Below are 22,939 nucleotides of genomic sequence, written 5' to 3'. Positions count from 1 at the left end.
TTACATATTTCGATTCTACGACTCAAATTACTCCTAAATATGAAATTTTGTAAAATTTGGAGCGAAATTTACGGAGAAATTCACGAATTTATTTTGGCACTTTTTTGTCAGTTTGCGCCAAGAATACTTCACTTGGCGAACTTCTTAATATATGGCAACCTAGTTTCCTTTCCCGTGAGAGGAAAAAAAGTCACCATCGTTCCTTTTTTCCAAATAATATTCTTTATATTATATTTTTAATTATAACTTATCATTTAAAGTAATATTTTTCTTTTTCGAATTTCATTTTAATTGTTTAAGTTGCACTTTTTTTTTTTTTCGAATAACTGTTTTAAAAATTTCTATTTACCTATTCGAACTGCGTAAATAAAGGTGCAGCGTTTATTTTTTTCAAATAGTTTTCTTATAAATATTTCTATTCCTTTCAAATAGTTCTTTTATATATTTTTCGTCATAGTTATTATTTTAGGTAATTTTTAAATTTTTACCATTTTATTTTAATTGTTTGTGTTGCATTGTCTCTTCAGATAATTGTTTTAAAATTTTCTATTTATTCCTTCGAACTGAGCATTTTAAATACATTTATTAATATCAATTTTCCAGAATTTTATTTTATTTATTTGAACTGCGTTTCTTTCGGAAGAATACTTTGTAACCCAGACTACGATGAATTTGAAAACTGCATACTATATTAAAAGAGAAAATACAATAAAGCACAGTTTTACACGCCTTTCAATGTTCCGTTCAGAAAAGATATATATAAATAAGAGAGATGTATAACTGACATTTTAACTTAGGATGACTTGCATACACTGCTTTAAACAGTTTTATCATTGTGCCCATTGCTTTTCACAATTTTATCCTACATTTGGTTTCTTAAAATGTTATTCATATTTTAGTCAAATATTTTATTTTTGAAATCGCAAGAATCAAATATCATAACATTGAAAAGTTTTAAATTAAAAAAATACAAATACTAAATTTTACGAAAAAATTTATTTTTCTTCTCTTTTTCTTTAAGCATTCTGAAAGTATATTAAAAAGTATCCAACTTTTCGAAGCATTTTGGTATTTCTGAAAATCATTTTAAATAAAGTTATCGCCTTACATTTCATAAAGGCCCACAAACGGCCGAGCGGTAAAGACGCTGATCACTGGTAGTTCGGTCCGAGGTTCGAATCCCGCTGTGACGTCGTGGATGCTTCAGTGGGAACGGAATCAACACTGGTATTGGTGATGCATGACTTTAATTACACAACATTACACAGATACAACATTTAATTAATACATTTAGAAAAACTTGAGTACATATCCGAGTTGGTGACACGATCAGAGACGTTAACGAAGATAGCACTCGTCATCACTGGACAAATTTAGTCTCCACACCTCAGCTCGCTGGCGGAGCTTCCCAAACTCTTCTCTCAGGCGTCCGAACAGAACTCTCATCTCTATACGCATGCGTAATTCTCAGTTAAGTCGTTGCCATTCACAGTTCTTTAAAATATGAATTAAAAATGAATTATATTCCTCGTAGTGTGATCTCTAGTCGAGAGCATCATAGATCTTTCCAGTAGAGAGTTCAGGAGCGTTCTTTACACCGCGAACAGGCTGGTTGCATGAGTGTTTTCGTGGTTTTCCCGATGTGTAATGTGTATACGAGCCAGTTTCCCTTAGAAAGTCCTCCACGAAGGCATCCCTCCCTTTAGGCAGATAGCCCTCGTGTGCTTTGCCATAATTAAATAATCCAATTCAATCCAATCCTTAATTAAATATAATTGATTTGTAACTTCTACTAGAACTGACGTTAAGAATTGAAGTGCAAATAAATAATATCGTATGCAGTCTTGATTAATATAAAATTAAAAATATTTGCACAGAAAAATATTTGCATTCAGACAGAAAGTTTTTTGAAATATTTGCAATTATTTTATAAGAAGGATTTATTAATAACCGTAATAATTACTTATTATATTACTGATGATTAGGAATCAATTCTCGACAATTACATTCTAAATTAGAATTTTAAGAATTATTAGAATTTTAAATTAGAATAATGAAAATACGCTACGCACAAAAATACATTTTAGGATAAAAAATGAGTTGATTTTTTATGTTTTAAAACTTCTTGAATTCATTTAATAAACATCGTATCCTCGTTGTTAATTGAATTCAGAATGTTGGGTGTCGTTTATATAATTATTCTTACTTTTCCACGGAATCTGCTGACTTATCCAGCGATTAAGTAGCTGCAGATCATTTCTACATAATCATTGAACTTCCATTAATTCAGTTTCTAGAAGGTTGTATATTTATATCATAATTTGACTTTTATAGAAATGATTATTCTAAATCTTATGTTTCTATAAAAATATACTGTGCTTTAAAAATATGGATGATAGTACCAGCCGCTCTTTCAGCCACTTCAAAAGCATCAGTTTGTTTAGAAATAAATTGTGCAGTTAATGTCATAAAATTCAAATAAACATTAAACGAAAATTCTCAGTTTTAGACAATTCGATTTAAACGAAGTAAAGTAGCAGACGATAAAACGCCGAAGGTAAAAATTTACACTTACAAAAATTTACTCTTATTTAAAAAAAAAAAAAAAAAAAAAAAAAAGATAGAGAGAAATTAAAAAAAATATTAAAAAATTTATTTAAAAAAATAGCTTTTCATATAGTATTAATAAATATTTATTACGCATCATTGAGGGAAAAAATGTCATATAATTAATTCTCCGTAAAATTTTACTTGAAATTTAAGGTTAAAAATAGCTGTGGCAATACAGTGTAACAAAAATCCATAGACCACATTTGGCGTTATTATCGCTCAAAGAAAAGATGCCAAATTTCAAAGCGCGAAAATATGTAAATTCGTGTATATCTTACAAAATTTTGAATAAAAAAGTGTAATTTTTTGCAGATATGCTTAAAAATATACCTACTTTAAGATAATGGTAAAAATTTTATAGGTTATAATTCAAAATTTTTTTCGAAAAGTTTGTAAAAATTATTTAAAAATAGAAATTTAAAAAATAAAACACAAAAAATGGGTAAATTCTATTCGGAATGAACCTAAATTTCGAAATGTGAGAGAAAAAAATCAAAAAAGTTTAATAAAAAAAGAGATATAAATAAATATTTGCCAAATTCAATTAACATTGAGGAGCTAAAATTTTGAGAGCTAATATTTCAAAAACTACTCGTACGATTTTTACAAAACTTGGTATTCTGGCATAATTTGAGTCGTAGAATCCAAATATGTAAAAAAATTGGTATGTTATTTCAGAAAAAAGTCCGATTTTGTGTCAAAATACCTATGTTAGAATAGTGCTATATATAAATCTAATATATATCCTAAGTCGCGCTTTCGAGACATGAAGAACGCAATTTGAATTTCGTGAATCGCCCCAGTAGAACGGGAGATATAGCACTGTCCCATTTTTTTTTTTTTTTTTTGAGCAGTGTACATAGTCTATAAATATTATAAATTAGTTAAAATTCAGAGTGTCTTGGAAACTAAAAACGTTCAAAAGTAGAAAAGAAGTTAAAATTTACATCTAAAACTGAATAAATGTCAGGTATATTATCTGAAAATATAGGAATTATGCTAAAATGAAGACTATATTAGAAATTATGAAGGTTAAAATATATGAAAAGAATCAAATAAAAGTCATGTATATAGTGTGAAAATATAAATCGGTTAAAAATTAGAGTATATTAAATGTTATGAAGGTTAAAATGTTCAACATGAGCTAAAAATGTTACATCTAAAATTATGTAAAGGTCATCTAGTATATGATCAGATAATATACGAAATAAAATACAGAATATCTTGAAGATCAGTAACGTTAAAAAGAACGAAAAATGTTAAAAATTACATTAAAGCTTGAATAATATATTACACAAAAACGCGTGACTTAGGAATTATACTCGTAAAACATAACAAATAAGTTAAAAGTGTTGATTAAAAAGGTATGAAAAAATTCCGTGTAAAATGAAATAAATAATAAAAATGGAGTAATGTAAATAAGATTACAGGAAGTAAATCTGGTATTATGAAAAGAAGATTTCAGAATTAAAGTAAAAGTTTGAGTATAGAGGAAATTATAAGGCTTAAAATATACGGAAACATAAAAAAAAAAAAAAAAAAAAAAAACATCTAAAATTAAGACCTTCTGAATCAGTCATTAAATTCAAAAATAAGGCTACCTAGGAAATAACCATCATATATGAAGTCAAGTAGCTGGAATATGAAGAAAAATACGAAGGCTAAAAATTGATTAACAAAGAACCTTGGGAAAATTAATGAAAGATAATTTCTTATCAAAGTGTGACGTCATCTTATCAATTAAATGAAGAAACTTGAAACACTGCTTCTTATCTGCTGCGCCTCTGGTTGGACTACCTCATCTGCAATCCGCCTCCGCACTTGCTCCGCCTGCGCCGCCTTATCCGCAATCCGCCTGCGAGTTTGAGATCCTCTTGCTAAGCCGTCACTTTCCTACTACTAAGGTCTTTTGAAATATGCATGAGATTTATTCATCTAAAAAAAAGTAGGATTAAAATAAATAGAAACTAAAACAGATTGAAATCCCTTCAGGCTTTCTGAATATTGAAGCATTAATTAAACACCACATTCTTCCTTTATTGAAGAAAACTTACACTTATTTTATCTTTAGAACAATTAAACTTTAGAACATTAAACGATGCAATCACACATTGATTTTCCATATTAATTTGATTTATTAGTGGTGTAGAGACATTGGGATTATTTTTCGAAGCCAGAGAGATGAAAAACTAGCAACGCCTTCGCCAGGAATCGAACCACGGACCTCTGGAATACCGGCCCAGCTTTCAGAACCGCTACACCACGAAGGCACGCTAGAAAAGTGGGAGAAATGCCTTATACTGGGATGATTATAAAATTAAAATTACGTTTCGCGTATAAAAAAAGCAAAAATACTTTTCTGCTATAAAGCTAATTTCTCTCTAGTTATTTTTTCTTCTTTAATATTTCTACAAATGGCTTTCAGAGAACTGAAAGAATTCTGTCAACTCAGAGAGCATAATATCACAAAGTCGTACATTAAGTTCGTAAAAGCGACCTATTGAGGAAAATATAATTTTAAAAAGAAAACAAAAGACATAAATCTGGAAGTCTGCAATTGTTTCTAGTTTTCGCCACAAGAAAAAAAGAACTTTAAATAAAAAATGTGTTATTTTAGTGTTTGAAGAAAAATTAGATCTCGTTTTACCGCTCTAGAAAATGCACCTATTTTTTAAACCTTATAATTTTACTTCAAAGTTCAGATGGGGCATTTCGGAAGTGTTTTATGAAAAAAAAAATTAGGAAATATCTGATAATTTGACCGAATTTATCTGATAATATGCATATTAATTTCGTGACACATACAATATGCATGAGAGGACTAAGCTGAACTAATAATGCAATATAATTATTGAATAAAGTAAACGGTCTTTATGATCTAAAACAATAAAGCCTTAAAATATAGCTATTAGTCAACATAAATATCCTAACATTAACATCTTATGGTTTTATATAATTGAAGTAAAGACTAAATGAAAAGTCAGCAATAAACATACAGCACAGCGTTCAATCTGTTTGCCAAGATTGGTGTGACTCTAAAAGTATTATGTATGAAATTTATATTCATTTTACCATGAGATATTTAAAATTTATTTTAATGTTCTAGATAATAAACATGCGTAAAATAATTTATTTGAGTTTAATAAATTTAATTTGCTTTCATAAGGACAATTCCCAAAATGATTGGCTCTCCATTTAAGGCAATTAGTATCGTAGAGACATCAGGTTATTTTGAAGCAGGAGATGTGTAAAATGTGCAGTGCCCTCGCCGGGACCCGAGTCTCTCGACATCTCAAATACGCACCTAGTGTGCTAACCGGTACAGCACGAAGGCATGCGGAAAGGAGGCAGAAAACACTCCTATCAAAGGGCTACTGGAGATTAGGGGACACGATCGCCAAATCCTTATGGTCAAGAATCATCATTCACCTCCTTTTTCAGTTCGGACGTCACTGTAAAGTCATTAAGATTTGTGAGACAGGGAACGTGAAAAATGTGTAATGCCCTCGCCGGAACTCAATACTTTTAATCTTATTTGTTATATTTTGGTCTCCAACTCTTGATATCGAAAAAACACTAATCAGTCTGCAGCGGTGCCCGCACTAAAAAAGACGGTGGTGGATGATTCTTCACCATCAGGATCTGGCGATTGGGTCCACTAATCCGCAGTCGCTGGTATTTTCTTCCTCCTGGCCAGCATACCTTTGGTCTAAAGGTTAGTACACTCGGCGCGTATTCAAGAGGTCCAGGTCCCGGCGAGGACATTGTTCTTTTTTAACGTCTCCTTTCTCAAAACTTCTAATGACTCTACAATATGAAATACTGTAGCATTATTATATAATTCAAAGATTGTTACTGGTGACAAAGTGCGTTAGATTTGGAAACTCTAGCATGGTCCCTGAAATATATTACGCGAAAGATGTGCCTGCAGATTCATGGTCATGGATTTCTTTAATTTTTTCTAAGACTTCTAAGAAACTAATTTCTTTTAAGAAAATCTTTAATTTCAATTCATTTTTATTGTTCGATTTTAAACTCATTTCCGAAGAATACGTAAACATAATTTAGCCATACAATTAAGAAGTGAGGTTTAAATGCAACTTATCAGTGGGTGACTGTACACTGATTTATCTACTGCGCAGTTTACATCACTGCTGGTTGTTCTCTTGCATTGTTACAGACTTGTTTCATTGCTAGATTTAGTAAGTGAAACTTTCAAATCTTCCCCTAAAATGGGTAACGGTTAGAATTAGCTCATTTTAGACGTTTCATTAGGTTAATAGTGTTTTGATTAGTTAGCTGGGGTTCAACTGCAGGTACTGTGAAAATCGCGGGTTTTATTAAACCTTGGTACTTTTCCATTTCGCCGGCGCAAATCTCGCCAAGCAGACTTTATTGACGACAACATACAGTATACACATAAAAAGTATTAAAAAATTTTAGTTCTAAGAATTTTTATTTATTTTGAAGGCATAAACATTTAATATTGTTTAAAATTTTGTTAAAAGCCAATAAATAAAGACAATAAATTTGTAAAAAGACATTAATTTAAAAATGTACTATGAACATGGTTCAACATCCCGATTCGGCGATTCATATCACGTGACCCCAAGTGATGTCATCTCACGTAAACTACGCTACAAAAATCTAATTCTGTCAGTAATTACCTATATTAATTTCAAGTTCAATCTTAATTTGGAACACAAGTTTAAATGCAAGAATTATTTCCGTTCGTACGAATAGCTTACTCAGAATTTATGCAAAACCGCAGTGCTTTACTTCGCTAGTGCATTCTCATTAGAACTGATGAATTTTTCCCTCGACTTTGCCTTTTCTATATTTTCGCCTTCGGGTAAGCGGTGTGATTGCATCCTAATTGACTTAATTACCGCGAATGGCCTTAGGGCATAAAACGGAACTATCTGGTAGAATTTATATGTAATTGTATGCCAGTATTGAAAGAAACAATCAATCTGAAAACAATGGCTGTGACTTGTTTTGAAAATATAAGGCGTTAACAGGGTTACCATCGAGGATATTCCTTTTGGCATCAGTTGCACCATTATTGGCGACTTTATCGCCTGCGCCGGCAAAACGGAAAAGTACCTAAACCTTTTTCATAAAAGAAATTCTGCTTTTAATTTGCACATGATAAACTGAACACGATAAACTTTATATTTTCCCATTTGTGCGCATTTGTAACATATTATATATAATAGACGATAGGGGCCTTTCATAACACCTTGTGAAGACTATTATATTTTTCTAAAAACACAAAGCTTGAAATATCAACGGTATCTTCCTGTGGTTAGAGCAAAGAAACATCCAATGCCACTGAGAATTTAACTACTCGAACCAGGAGAACAGGTAAGGGAATGGGATAATTCCTAAACGCCTTAACCTAAAATTGAAGATTTAAAATGGGCTAATATCACGGAATATGTCTTCCTGTAATTTCGAGAAATGATAGGTACTAGATATTTTCCGACGTGGACCGTCGGGATCTGTCCATATAAAACCGGAGTTTGCATCATTTCTCAGTTTTTATTTCACAGCTGACTTCGGAATGTTGATAGTGTTAGGAGTTTCGTTGTTCAGATGTGCTTTGCATTGAGGTGTGTTTAACATTCTTAGCAGTTTGAAGTATAACTATTGATTGTACTCTGTTATGTACTGAGAAAAGCTGTTCGACCATTTTTCTTGGGAAGTTCCAGAACTGTAAAGTGCTTCTTTTGGTCAAATAATAATAGCGGGACCGAAAAGAAATGTTGTTTCTGCGCATGTCGACAACAACATGCTTAGGGCAGAAGTGGAAGCAAATCCATGTCAAACACTCTTAACCAACCTTGGTCGACCCATAGAGCTGTAATGTACTAGAGAGAGAAACGGCAACCCTGAAGGGGAACAGGAATGCGAACCACGTGACATTTGGAACATTTCCCAGATCGTATTTCCCGCGGATCTTCCTTCCCATTACAGTTCTATGGAGAATTTGTGAGAAGCAAATGTTTTGCGTGTACGCGCATTGTTTCGGACTTCAAAAATGGTACTTTTGTGCTCCGCATATAGATGAAATTCCAGATACGTGAAAGGTGGAGGAGTAACATTTCACAGCTGAGCTTTTTCTAATGTTTTAAAACGTAATTATATAAAATGTAGAAGTTTTTTATCCACTCTACTTGCCGTTTTCTAACAAAAAATAGATTTTCTAATTTCATATAATATATGCATACTTGAAATAACATTTAAATAAAAGTATCTTAATATATATGTGTGTTTCTAATAACTGTGTTCCGAAAAAAATGTTAAAATTTTAGTAATACAATATAATTTTAATTAGTCTAGTATTCTGCTTTGGCGACATTTTTCATACGCCAACAGACTGCTTTGAATGCGTTTGTTTATATATTCTTCGTATGCGTTTGCTTATGCGGACATGTGCGAAGTAGTAATGTATGTATTTAATACTTGGTAATGTTGATGTAACACTGTGTAAGGACTGCATAAAATTATGATTTTTTTTAGGGGGGACATGAATGACTTTATTTTATCCTCTTTTCTTGCATCCAAATATAACAAATATGTTTACTTTCAATCACGTATTTTCTTTCTTATATCATGTTTCTGGCATTTATTCCAATATTAAGAATTTGTTAAGTATTAAGAAAATAGAAATTATATAGCAGTTAAATTTCAAAACTTTAATAGTTTTAAGTTTCTTTTTAAAAATAATGAACATTATTTAAATTTTACATTCTAAAATTATTTAAAATAAGTGCGACTACATTGTGCAACGTGCATAATATATATATATATCTATCTATATATATATATATATATATATTGCTAGTAAAAGGAAGTCTTAAATTACCACCTTTTAGTTTCATAATTTAATTATTTACCACTCTCTCTCTTCCTTTTAACTTATGTCTGCTATATTGACATTCATTTTTAGTTCAATTAATTTAATATCTTTCTCACTTTGATTCGCCTACTCCGTAGTTCTCTGTAATACACCGTATTAAGATTAAATTTCCTTTTCGTATTAATATTAAATTTCCTTTTTGTACTATTTTCTGTTTTCACTCATTTTTCTTATGTTATCTATTTTTATTTAATTCTGTCCTAAGTACTAAAAAGCCTTCTTTTTTATTTATTTATTTTACTTATTTATTTTTTAGTTTGTTATTAGTTTATTATTTATTATTTAGTTTATTATTTATTATTTAGTTTATTATTTAGTTATTAGTTTATTATTTAGTTTTTTCTCTCCAGTTTTTTTATTTTATTTTAAATTTTGTAGACGCCGAGGAACATATTACAAAATATTATTCTACAGCATGAAAATTAATTAAATTTTAAAAATTAAAATTTAAAAAAAGTTAAATTTTAAAATAAAGTGTCCAATTTTAGGGAAATTAATAATTTTGGCTGGTGTTTATCGATCTAACCTCTTCTGCAAATTCAACGGCAGCTTCTGCGAAATGACATCTTTCCCAGTTCGCATTTCGAACTAAGAGAAAAGAGAGGAAAAAATCGCCAGCCATGGCGATAGTACGCCAAAGTCTGGGTTCAGTTCCATTTCATGCCCAAACTCCTGCAGCTCATTCCTGTGCCGCTTTTTCACCCGGTTTTGAATGGCGATACTCCGTCTAGTATATAACAGGTCTATGGGTCGACCATCCAAGAACATTTAAAGCAGAATGGAAAAATAATCAAAGCAGGTGTTTGAGTCCCCCATAATCTGTCCGAAAAGAACAAAGCCAACCTATCCATCACATGCAACGTATTGCTTCAACGGTACCATACAGAACAGTTTTTGATCGTTTGATTAGTGGAGACAAAAAAGCAAGTCCTATATGATAATCCATAACTCAAAAGGCAGTTTTAATAGGGGTTACAAAGAGTTTACATCCCGAAAAGGAGTTTCTGAGTGTTTGATGGAGTATTCGCGGAATTGTTCATTTTGAATTGCTGAAACCTGGAAAAACTGTTAATGTAGACCTTTATTGTGAACAATTGGATCTAGTGAACCAATCTTTAATTGAAAAATATCTGGCGATTGTCAACGGAAGAGGCGTCATTCTGCAACACGGCAATGCAAGACCGCACTGTGCAAGGAAAAATATAATGAATTGGGGTGGGAGGTACTGCCTCACCCACCATATTCGCCCGATATCGCACCATCGGATTTCCATTTATTCCGATCCCGACAAAATTTTCTTAGTGACAAAAAATTTGAAAATTTGTATGATGTCCAAAATGCCATCTCGAGAAATTTTACTAAAAAACCAATTGATTTTTATCGGTCTGGGATTGAAATCGGCATACTAGGTGGCAAAAGGTTGCTGATAACGAGGGTGATTATATTATTAATTAAACGATATGATTAAAAATAAAAACTTGTTACAAATTTATTCGTTTGAATTTAATGTAAGAAAGCGACATTATTTTCCGTTCCCCCTATTAAATTTTATCAAACTATCTCCGGTTCTGTTTACATTCACTCCATCGCGAAGCCGTATGCATGCAAAATTATAAAAAAGTACAGGCTTTAAGGTTTATTTCTCTACCTTTAAAAAGTTCTTCATTTTAAGTCTGCGAACAAATGCATTAAGAAATCTTACAAAACAGATTATAGTTAGAGGTTTCTTACATATATTAATAGCACATACTTAATATCACGAATTTCAATTAATAATTAGTAACAAATCAATCACACTTCAGCATGATTCTTGGAGGATCAAGGTGTTATGTTTCAAACTTTGATTTTAAAATTTGTTGACACGCTGCGTATATTCAGGTTCATCTAAATTTAGAATTTTCACATTTATTTAAGTATCGCATTGTAATTAATACACTAATTTGTACTGAAAATATATATAAATTTATGATAATTATTTAGAATAATCCAGTTTGAAAGCGTTTAAAGATCTACATAGAATTATTTGTCAATATATTTGTAACTTGCTGTAGCACTCAGAACTAGCTCTATTCAAATGAAAAACGCAGAAGAATACTTTTATCTTTGCACAGCACAAAGTAACATATATGTAAATTTTCCGTACAAAGTATCATTTATTTAGATGTTATTTAATCATATATGCTATTATGACTAACGGTTTCTGAAAGTTTCAAAACTTACGTATATATTTAAAGCATAATTCATAAAAATTATAGGAGACCACGAAATGAGCTGCTGGAGTCTTGGAGACTTTATGGCATTGATGCTATTTGCGTAGAACTATCTACTGTCTACTACAGGCAGCCAAAGGCTGCAGATTTGCAGCATTTATTTAGAAAATCAAATATTTTACAAGTACAGTTGTTTTTTAAGTACAATTTTGTTGGAACACAGTGCCACAATATTTTTTTTTTAATAAAAAGTTTAACATACAAACTTTTACAAATAATTTTACTATTTTTGCGAAACAGACTGGTTCCGCGGGCATTTATAAATCTATGAGTCTTTTGTACATAAGTCTTTCTACTTTGAGGTGTTCACCATATGATATTAGAGAGTCTATCAGATTTTCGAGTTTTTGTCTGAGGATATTGCTTTTTAGGAGTTGTTGAAACCAGACTATCGCATTTTCTGAGGTGTGAGGTCGGATATGCAAATATTTGGCGATTTCGTTTGTTTACTTGGAGTCTTTTATTAGACATACTTTTTCTACAGTAAATTATTTGGAAGAAATAGTTTGAATTTTACTATAAAATATTGAAAAAGGCATCATGACCAGAGACCATTACTTCCACTATTGAGCTGACTACATTTGAATATTTTAAAATCAAATCATCAGACCACATTGAACTATCTTTGGACTTCTCGTTTTTAGGCCGGATGCAACTTGCTTGGAGGACTTGCCACTTGCTATTCAAACAATCATCTGCAAGTTTACTCGAATTTCATCAGATATTTAGCTATTGTAACCGTTCTTCTATGAACACAAATGCCAGATAGCTTTAAAAGTATTTATTAAGAGATCAGTTACAAAGAAAATATACATCAGAACAGAACATACATTTCTGAAATGCATATAATAATAGAAGAATTTCAAATAGGTTTGGAACCTAGAATTTCTTTTAGTCTTACTGGTACTAAGCTACAGCACTCACTAATTATATTCTCGTTTCCGCACTGAGCTTAATTGAAATAAGCTTTGAATGCTTTTTCCTTTATACTTAATTCCCGTTTTAGGGTGAGAAGTCTTGGCTAACTGCAACATGAAGAGGAAGATTTTACACCAAGATTTTACATTTATATAGTATTGTTGAACTTTGACTGGTTCTCATATTAAGAATCTGCTTATCAGTTATCACTTTGAATCTACTCATCGGGTTAACTCTTGACTAACTGAAATCTGTCATCAATTTTTTTTTATCTGTGTGGGTGATTTATAGACAGAATTATCTTCAAAACTGCATGGAAAATATGCAGAATCCACTCAGTTTCAGATAACACGGGGCTACAATGTTTTCAGACTCAAGCTCCAAGCAATATTTTATAGCAAATTCCTTCACAGTGATAATAGTGTTCTATATGAAAATTTTCTTTTATTTTTTATTATAATAATATATTATTTGCAATCTTTACATAAATGAAATTTTTTTAAGGATAAATTGAAGATAAATTCATTGTTCAGCTAACGTTATTTTGCAAAATGAAATAAAAAGTAAATTCAAAATTAGTCTCATATTTATTTCGGAATAAACCACATGCAAAAACTGTAATAGGAAATTTGAAATTTAAAAATGCACATGCAAAAACTGTAAATACACATGCAAAAACTGTAATAGGAAATTACTAATAGGAAATTAGAAATAGGAAGCACAATATGCCAAAACCAAAAATAGAGATTGAAATTTACAGTTTTTGTTGCTTCATCATTATGAAGTTAATGTAAAGAAAGAATTTAATAATAATAAAAAAAAAAAAAAAAAAAAAAAAAAAAGCTCGTTTCTCAAAAAATAAAGACACAAATTAAAGTTTAAAATTTAAAAATAATCTAAAAAACAACAAAGTGATATTAGTCCAACCCCTATAGATCAAAGTAAGCAGTTTAAAAGTATTTTCTGATATTTAGAGCTTGCATATGATTTATTTCGAATTGAACATGAGATGAACTTAAAACGTATTTTTTATTTTTATTTGGAATTATTACCACTATTTGTTGCTGCTGTATTTGTTCATTTGTATTTGCTTTATATTTATTCATTTATATTATATATGTCATAATATAAGCAAAGAAAAAGACGGAATACTGTAGATGCGTGATTAGACCCATATTGAAGAGAATTTTGATTGCGCGGTATGCTAGTAATGCTAACTTGGTAACATCTAAAGAACTTGGCAGTCGAGGCAGTTTTAATTCCATTTTTATTTCCAATTGATATTTGTGGCCACAATCACTTCGCACTGTAGTCGTGCCTTTCCACAGAAGAGTTACACTTTTGATATTGTTGAGATAGAAAGCAAGCCAGCGAAATTACATCTTAACACAGCACAGAGTAAAAGCTGAAGCGCGTCGTTATGAAAGATGGAAGCACGCGAAGAGAAAAGTTTTGGCCTACATTCCGGTGATAGGTCGTCAAGAGGCATCTGGTATTAACGGTTACGTAAGATCGCATTATTAATTTGAATGACGCAATGCAGATAAGTTATTACGATTTTAGAATAGAGAAGAAGAATTAATGTTTATAGTTATATTTTAATTCTGATTCATACATTTTTATCTTACACATATATATTTTAAATTAAAACAAAACGGACAAAGATGAAAGAAATTTGAAAAAAATTCACATTAAGAGTTATTGGAGTCTATTGCATTAAATTGAAATCAGCTGGTAAGTTGAAAATAAATGTACGCAAAAAGTAATCAGGAAAAAATAATAATTAGCTTTAGTGCCGTAGATAATTTGAAATAGACAGAAACATGACTGCTTTGCCAGAAAAAGAGTGTGACATTGAAAGATTGTTTGTCCTCTTGATAAAATTTTATGCTTGACAAAGTTACTAGTGTTAATTTTTCCTTTATAATTTTCTTGACTTTTGTGTATTTTTATTATTTACTCCAAACTGCTTTATTAAATCAGTTTATGTTATTGTAATTGTTTCTACTAATTCTTAACTTGAAGTTTTGCCACTTGTTACCGTACTTTGCCTGTTTTATTTAATTTAAAATAGTAAATAAGTATGTAATCTTAGTGGCAGTTGCGCGGGATATTGTTTTATGAAGATATATATATATAAAGATTAAAATTGTTTTGTAAATATTTATATAAAGATGATAAAATGTTTCGTAAAGATATATTGTTTTATAAAGACATATTAACATATATTTTTCAATTTTATTTAATGTATATACTTCATAAGATTTAACCTTTTCAGCTATCCTGCAATGTGATAGATCTCAATGTCCAACCTGGTGACTTTTCGCGCAGGAGTGAAAATGAAGAGAACAGGAAAAGGTTGTAAAAGCATAACTCTTCACCAGAAAGGCATGATCATGCGTCGGGTAAAGAGCACCGACGTACTTGCGGTGAGAACTTAAAGATAGATTAACAAAAATTTCAAAAGATAAGTAGTCGTTTTAGACTACGCAATTAAATTTAATTTAACAGGCAGACACTCACCGACGATTGACTAACTAAACTACCGGAATACGTATCCGGTACTAAGATTAAGATCAGGAGGACAAAATAACAGATGTGCGCTACACTAGGAAAATCACGCTCTGTCTAACCTTCTCGTTTCACCCAATTAAATACTCTCGTTCATTTAACCTACTTAATTTGCACCCTGGCGAGGGGAAGTAAGAGAATTCAGAAAAGATGCCAAAATTAATAAAACTAGTTAGTGAACTAAGGAGACCTGTAGAATATATATATATATATAATTACTCAAATATTAATTCGGAACTGTTCTGAATTTTGAACAGCAAATCTATTGCATTAAAATAAATAATAAGAATGTTCATAATATCTATAATATGATTATAGGGACTTTCGGAAACTTTCTAGACTTAACACTACGTTATATTATGCTATATTATGAAGGTGCTACTATTTTGCCTTGCCAGTGTTGCCTCAGCGCTAATTTTTCAACCTCCTTCAGAATACTTTTCACGCTGGTAAATTGTTTTGATACATAATTTGTCTATAATATTCAATTTAGTTTGATTAATTTCATACTTACAAGAAGGTAAATCTTTTCTTCGGGTAATTAAAATTAAAAACCAAATACTGAAATACAAATATATCACGTTTATGAGAATTTGAATGCCAACGTAACTTTGTAAGGTATTCTTTTAAAATAACAAGTTACTTTATGAAAACTGTACTGCACTTCTCCCTTTCCGTTTTCCTGCCGGAATTCAAATTTTAGCTCTCGCAAATTAAAAAAGGTAGATAGAGATAGTACTTAAAGTAAGGTTTTAGATTGTTTAATCAGAGCGTGTTCCGCTTGCTGAAGGCTACGTTAGTTGTAGAGACTTTAAATATTTTTTGGAAGCAGGCAAGATGAAAAATTAGCAACGCCTTCGCCGAGAATTAAACCGCGGATATCTGGAATACTCGCCCAGCGTGCAGATCACTACACCACGAAGGCATGCCAAGAAGGTGGGAGAAATACCTTATATAGTAGTTGAAATTCTACTATAGCATAATATTCTAAACATAGTGTGTAATAACAAAAGGAATGAGACTCTATAACTTAAAAAAATAAGAAAAAGATAACTTTTATTAATAAGATAAAAATGATAATACAGTTTAAGTCAAAAAATTAATCTTAAAATATATATAAGTAATTTTAGAAATATCGACAATTCAGCTACAAAAATCATTTCAGATCATTCTTGTCCTTGAAAGAACTAGGTTGATTTTTTTCTTCATGAAATATTTTAAATTTATGTACTTTGAAAGTACTGAAATGTTCTCTTATTTATTTATATTAATGATGTTAGCTATACGTAAGGCTTAGACTGTTTCGATTTTGTGTTTCTTCTTTTTTATGATAAAAAAAAAGGATGCTGAGACGTCTTAACTATCAAAAGAAAGATCTATTCCATTCACGCTGCTTGTTTTTGCGAAAAAGAAACAGTAAATGCGTCAAAACTAGTTTCTTTGGAAGATATTTGACAGGCGTCTTCGGTCGCCTCAGTTAATTTTGATTTTCACTCTTTTATCAGATCTCTGAGCACGAAAACATCAAAAAGTTTTTATAGCTTTTGCGAATATGGTAGGGTATTTTTGTTAAGATTTGTTCTATGTAACTTCTTTTCTGTTTTTGTTTTATGATGGTATACTTTCTAGAAAATAGATTACAAATTTACAGAAAACTTACATTTGTTCGTTTACAAAATATATTATATGCTATTTTTGTATTATGATTTAGGATAACTAATAAATTTCAGGTACTAAATACCAAATACAGAAATGACATGCTAACAATAGTTTATCGAAAATTGCGATACATGAGATCACAAACACATTGAATATAATAATGAACATAAATTAATAATACGCTAAAAATTTTAGGTGGACAGCTGTAATTATTTTTAATTAGCTTCATTCTCATATTATTTATGAAACCAGAAAACATTTCTCTGGTTAATGACATACGTTGGAATAAAATAAAATGTATTTCAGAATCTTAGCAAACAACGTTTTTCATTCCTCACATTTTTCTTTTCTTTTCTTTCTCTCTCTGTTTCAGTCAGATTTTTTCATCACATTCTTGCCTTTCTTCTCAATGGTGGCATTTAATAAACAGCTTAAAGTATGACCATTAGAAACTTTTATTCTGAGGATATAATACTACATAATAATGCAATAGATATTGGAATATTAAATTCACTAGAATTTATTGATCATAGACTAATTTGGGAGACAATTTATAAATTGCTAGTATTTTATCTGAAATTGTATCCTTATGTATTATCGCACCCCTGCTTTGGCAACTTTCCTAGTTTTTTCTTTTCTTTTTCTTTCTTTGAGTTATTTTGGAGTTTTTTGGATTTGTTCCAAAATTTCTCGAAATGATTTTTTCAAAGTAATTTATTTAATATCAGTTCACAATCTTTTTAGAACTTATCAAAGTATTCTTCCTTTGCTTTGATGCATCGTTGCCAACGCTTTACCCAGTCATTGAAAGCGTCCTGGAAGTCGTCAACGGAAATCTTCAGCGAGGTCTTTTGAGTCTTCTTCTACCGCTTCCAGCGGCCCATGCCGAGTTCTTTTCACGGTTATTTTGATTCTTGGGAACAAAAAGAAATCTGCTGGTGCCAGATGGAAGCTGTAAGGTGGCTGGAGCAGTGTTGCCACACCCATTATAGCCAGTAACTCGGAGAAAATGAGCGCGGTGTGGGTTGACGTTTTGTCACGGTGCAACAAGATCGACTTGCCGCGAATTTCATTTCGGATTTGTCTACTCCTGTTGCGCAACAGTTTGAGCACTTCACACTAAACCTGCTTGTTTATTATTTGTCCTTGGCACGAACTATTTGTGTTTGAACTATTTGTCCTTGGCACTAACTATTTGTGCACGAACTATTTACTACTTGTGTTTGGCACGAATTCACTGTGAACCTGTAATAAACCACACTTTTTCTGTCGAAACACTTAATGAGCATTGCCTTGATTCTCGATTTGCTCATCCTTGCTTTTTTTTTTCGGGTTAGGAGGGTCCTTGGTATGCCACTCGCTGCTCTGACAGTTTGAATCGGGATGGTACTGAAAAATCCACGTCTCGTCTCCTGTGATCACCCTGTCCAAAAATTCTGAGTTCGATTCGTAGCGTTCATGCCATCCTTGCAATTCAACAAAGGCTGCTCCTTCATCTCACTCGTCAGGACTTTTGGCACCATTTTCGCGCAGACATTCCTCCTTTGAGGATCCTCCATTAAAATGCGATGAACGATTGCTTTCTGTATTCCACACTTCCCTACAATCATCCGAACACTTAATCGTCGGTCATTGTCCAAAACCGGATGCACGTTTTGCACCAAGTTGTTCGTTTATGATATCGACGGGCCTTCCAAATAGTCGTCGTCATTCGAATCGCTTGACCTACTGGAACCGCTTCTGCCACATGAAAGATTTGGCTTTTTTCATTTCTTCGTCGCCGTAGACTTTTCGAAACATTTCGAGTGTCTTTGCCCCGTTTTACCCAGTTTCACACAATATTTGATTGCTCCAAAAACGTGTCCAATTTTTGCGCGACGAGCGTGCAGTAGACACCTCTGCGTGACTCTGCCTCAACAACTGCCTGCAGTCGACTGTTACCGGTCTCGTTTCCAAACTTAGATCCCCCACCAACGTCTTCGCCCATCAACCGTTTTTGCCAACTACAAAAAAATTATTCCAGGAACTTCTGGGACAAACCCTGTACTACTAACTCAACATAATCTACCATTCTATCAATCCTTGTTAACAAAGCTTAAACTTTCAGGCACTTTCATACACTTACATTGACAGGTTAAAATATTAAAGGAAATTCTTGTTTTTATGGCCGAGCATTATTTTTGTCAGCTCCAGGACACTGGCCATTATTAATGCAATGTTTAGAAGAATGCATTTGATTGACCCGATATTTGTATAGTGTATAGAGAAATGGGAGAATATAACAAAACGCATACGCAAGTTTGTTGCTGCGGTAACACTCAGTGAAATTACTAACCCAGGAACGGTGTTAATGCAATATGTTAAATCACCTACCTTTAAAATAAAGAATTTAAAATACTGTGTAGAAGAATCCTAAGTGAGGAATTCAAAGCTTTGCTGCTCGATTTGAACAAGAAATGTTGTAGAGATGAGAGCGTAACTTCAGTGGCTTTAGAGGAGATGAATCCACAAACATGACAGATCGGAAGTACTCCCATAGAGAAGTAAATGAGAATGAAATCGCCATGAACTTAATCATGAGCGATGAAAAAGCACGTCAAGCATTTCAGTTGCAGCTGCTGAGAAACAATCAGTATTTCAAAGACGTGCAAGATATCTTTGACGGTACTGTCGTATCATTGCAAGTAATCACTTGCAATGATACGCCACACAGGTAAATTGCAACATATGCTGGCGGGATTGTAAGAGAATGAACCTGAGAATACAAACTTAGGGTTATGCACCGTTGTTTAAGAAAAAGCTTAACATCTTTATTGTAACACAATAGGCTAACTGTACATGTGTTCGGCTGTTCTTAGACATATTTTTTAAGGAATGCTTTAGAATACTGCTGATGCTTCTCGTAATTATTAGGAAGTTTAACATCCTGCGGTGTATCTTTGAGTTATTCAGATTTATGAATATATTTCAGAATTAAAATGGCGATTTATTAACAAAGCAATGCAGGACAGCAGAACTAATAAGCCATAGACAGCCATGGATTAACGTCATGGATTGAGATTTCACATTAACTTCTACCCAGATTATCATTCCGCATCGTATCGAATGCTCTCATCGTTCTTATCATCTTTTCCGTATAAAATGATATACCATGTTTTATTTTGGTCCAAATGACATTCTAGTTATTTCCTACGTCATGAAATTAACACCGTTTTCTTTGTAATAGTTTCATTATGTTACGTACAATGCATCTTCAATAAATATGGTTTCCCTAGATCTTGCCTTTCTGGGCGTGGAGCGTTAAAATTGGTCCATTAAAAATGAAAATAACTTCAAAAGTAATTAATTGTTTACCTTCTTTTGGAACACAAAAACTTCATTATATCAGAAAAAAGTGGTATCTTTTGAAATATGAATGCTGCTGCAAAAGAATGTTTGTTCAAGCAATATCCTTATAAACGAAAGTGTGTATTCAGATTGAATTATAAGAGGCAGTACCATTGAATTGGGATTAAATTACGAGAATCTGTAGAGCCTGGAATTTATATAATTTGAAAAATTGCTTTTAAAATGTGAAGCCATTTCGTTCCATTATTGCATTATGAAGGGTTTTAAAAATCTTTTAAAAATTCCTTTTCTGACAATATTTGCATAAAAAGAATGAAGCGCAGGAACGTAGAACATGCGTAGATATTTAATGAAATTTATAAAATCATATCGTAAATAAGCTTCGTTAGAATAGTTTAAAAGCGAATAAAAGGTCTGTAAAAATGCTGACATTGACTATCTCAGTAAGAAGTGTCTGCGGTAATTTTACATTTTTACAGTAGACAAATTCTAAATATTAAAAAAAAAAAAAATGTATTATAATTTTTAAATTTGATTCCTATCCTAGCGTTTTGCTATTTTTAGGTTAATTGTTTCAGAAAATTCTTTATTTAGAATTAAAAAATATGTAATCATTAGCAAAAAACAGAACATTATCTTCTCAATGAATGAGAGGATTAACTAAAAGAAAAACTTTAAAAAGGTGTAGCTACGTATTTTGTGCCTTGTTTAATGAAAAAAAATTAAACCTCCAATTATAGTTAATTAAAAAATTCTTTTAATCACAGTTTTGAAGATACTTAAGTTGCAAAGTAAGTGTAAAATAATATTACAGATTTCATTAAAGATTAACCAATCATGTATTACTTTATTCATGTTCCGTCTTTTTTAGGTATTTAAATCATTTTTTAAAAATTTTGTACCTAGCTAGATATGTATTATTAAATATTTTATTTTTATCACTCAAATATAGGTTAGAATTCTTGCAGAAGACGTGAAATATGTACAATGACTTCGTCGGGACTCGAACCTGAAACTCCCAAATACACGCCGAGTGTGCTATGATTCGTGTTACATCACGAAGACATGCAAAATAGAGGGAGAAAATACCTTACATACTCCCTCTTTAAAGGGCTACTGGCATTGGGTGACCCAGTCTCCAAATCCTGGTGGTGAAGAATCATCCTGCACCACCTTTTTTTAAGTTGGGAGCCACTGTACAGTCATTAGAATTTTTGAAGCAGAAGACGTGAAATTTGGGCAATGCCCTCGATGGGACTCGAACCTAGGCCTATCAAACACGCACCGAGTGTCTATCGATACACCACGAAGGCATTCCGAAAGGAGAGAGGAAATAACTTTATATGTTCACCTCATTTGTAAGCCTTTTGTTTGCTAAATTGCATTCTATTTGACTTTTCACAAACATATTACAGCAAAAGAAATAAATAATGTTTCAGAATAGTAGCAAGTAAGGCCCTTCTTATGTTTTTATAACTATAGCTATACCTAACTGCTTAATTACTGTAATTGCGTCTAAATGGTAATCATTAGAAGTTACCTTTATTTGATGGCGAGTGATCGCTTATTTTTAAAGTTTGCTGCGAACAGAAGATGCGATCTGACTTGTTTTTAAACTTTTTATTTTTTAGTAATATTTATAAATTTTCCGAAACACATTTTGTATCAGAACCTCTAACAGTTTTTGCTATCATCTTAAAGCAGATGTATTTCTAGGCATACCTCAAAAATTATAATTTTTTATTTCTAATTTCCGAAGATATACGTGAAGTTATATATTGGCGCGTTTTAAAATTTGATATATTTCTGATAAGCGAAAATAACGCCAAATATGCTTCAAGCACTTTGTTAAAATCATTTGAAAGTATGAACGATGCTCTTTTTTTTTCCTTTCGTGCACTATGAAAAAAGGGAAAGGAAAATAGGTTGCTATAAATTAAGAATTTCGCCAAGTGAATTATTCTTGGCACAAACTGAAAAAATGCACCAAGAGAAATTTTAAAATTTCTGGGTAAATTTCTTATCTAATTTTATAAAATTTAATATTTGGTCATAATTTGAGGCTCAAATTATTATGTCATTTCAGAAAGTCCGATTTTTTGTCCAAATATCTATGTTAGAACAATACTATATAAAAATCTAATGTATAACCTAAGTCGCGCTTTCGAGACATAAAAAAGTAAGTGAAATTTCGTCAATTCGCCCAGTAGAAAGGGAGATATAGAACTGTCCAATTTTTTCCTGCAAGGTGTACGTGGGAATACAATGCTAGTATGTGACTTTCGTATAAAAGTATTATGTTGTATTCTTTAAAACAATGTTTCATAAATAGTATAATGTTAAAGAATATAACACTTTACCTTTAAGTAAAACGTTTCAGGGGATAAAATTGAACTGTGGTGACAAAACAATCATATCTTACGTCACAATATGATCTATTTCAATCTATAATTTTTTACGATAGACTCTGTTACTGAGAATAGTAAAAGAATTGAGGCTAAAACAATGATGAAAAATTGAGTTATAATTGAATTTAATATTTAAGAAAACTGGAAAAAATTACTTAAATAAACTGGATGTTTTTTATTGTAAAATCTCAGATTGCTTATTCATAGATATTCTTTGAAATTATCAACTC

This window comes from Stegodyphus dumicola, chromosome 10 (assembly GCF_044657685.1).
Source record: "Stegodyphus dumicola isolate Sdum_Otavi_A_Nest chromosome 10, ASM4465768v1".
Classification (NCBI taxonomy): Eukaryota; Metazoa; Arthropoda; class Arachnida; order Araneae; family Eresidae; genus Stegodyphus; species Stegodyphus dumicola.
The sequence above is the reverse complement of the archived record's forward strand: the minus strand, read 5'-3'. Positions refer to the sequence as shown.